We start from the raw sequence: 1,523 nt of genomic DNA on the forward strand, positions 1-1,523 counted from the left end.
AAGCAAATTCTTTACCATCTGGTCTTAACTCCCCTCCATTTTGAAAACTTCTACAGCAGTGGTTCTGAGTCGATGCAGCCAAACTGATTGGGCAGCTTTTATAACTTACACTTTCCAGGCTTGACCCCACATCAATCAAATCAGGAGGTATAGGCAGAGTTAGGGCGCTACTGCCTCAGGATGCTGGTGATAAAGCCTGCACTCTCACTGTCAGTCCCACACACCACCTCCATCGTCATGCTGTTTTTGTATTTCCATGTGAGTAATTCATCCCCTTCATGATTCTTGCATGTGATGCTTACTGAAAATATGAGCATAGAATTAAAATGGAAACTTCAAGTTACTGAAAGTCTTTTTCTACCAGCACCAGGACTAAGGTGAGGCAAGAGCAAAAGACTTTGGATATAGTATTTAAGGAGGTCAATCTCTGTACTTTCATGATCCTGAAAGTGAGTCTTTCCTTTCAGAGGGGTCCCCTGGAGCCTCACTTGCCTCACCTTACGCACTCCCAGGATCCCAGTGACACGGTGGCCACCAGCTCTGCACTGAGGACTTCTGCATGAATCCTCACCCTCAGCATTTACTTACCTGTGGTACTGGTTTAACAGGTTTTGACATTAAACCTCCAATACACACAGTGTTGGGAAGCAGGGGCCGAGCAAAATCAAAGGCAAAGTCAGAGTTAACAAACCACAGCTCTGCTTTTGTTAGCAGATGAGACAAAACTGGCCTAGAGTCATCCGGAAAATGCTCCTTGATGGTGTCATCATATGCAGACTGGATTTTCCACTGCTTCTTGAAGAACTCAAAGAACATCAGGAAATTCTTTACTCGGCCCCAGAAGTCCATCTGGTCAGTTAACAAGGAATAGAATACTGGCACATAAGACAGAGGACTTGGCAGCCCAAAGTCCACAGTGCCCAGTGGGGAAGGGAGAACGGCCACAAATGGCTTCCCAAGCTTCTCAGCAACCAAGAAAGGACAGTAGTCAAACATTTCCACAATCACCAGGTCGAAGTTCTCATCCTTTAAAGAATTCATGACATCATTTCTCCTTAGCAAATGACTGCAGTGGTGCCCTAGTAGTTTCATAATATTTAAAAAGTGTTCAAATCTGCATCTGCAAGAAAAATAAATAAATGATAAATATTTGTTGAAAGTGTTTACATCACAATATATAAAAGAACCTTGGTCCATCAACAGATGAATGGATAAAGAAGATATGGTATACATATACAGTGGAATATTACTCAGCTGTAAAAAAAAAAGAATGAAATAATGTCATTTGCAGCTACATGTATGGAACTTGAGATTATCACACTAAATGAAGTAAGTCAGAGAGAGAAAGACAAATACCATATGACATCACTTATATATGGAATCTTAGAAAATAATGCAAATGAGCCTATTTATAATCCAGAAATAGACTCACAGACATAGAAAACAAACATGGCTACCAAAAGGGAAAGTGGAGAAGGGATAAATTGGGAATTTGGGATTAACATATACACACTCGCTTGCTC

At 41.1% G+C, this 1,523-nt stretch overlaps 1 pseudogene; it reads right to left on the minus strand.

Moving 5' to 3' along the window:
* Positions 1-481: 481 nt before the first annotated feature.
* Positions 482-1,214, minus strand: LOC108634931 (annotated as a pseudogene).
* Positions 1,215-1,523: the final 309 nt, after the last annotated feature.

The sequence above is a fragment of the Capra hircus genome, unplaced genomic scaffold, assembly GCF_001704415.2.
Source record: "Capra hircus breed San Clemente unplaced genomic scaffold, ASM170441v1, whole genome shotgun sequence".
Lineage (NCBI taxonomy): Eukaryota > Metazoa > Chordata > Mammalia > Artiodactyla > Bovidae > Capra > Capra hircus.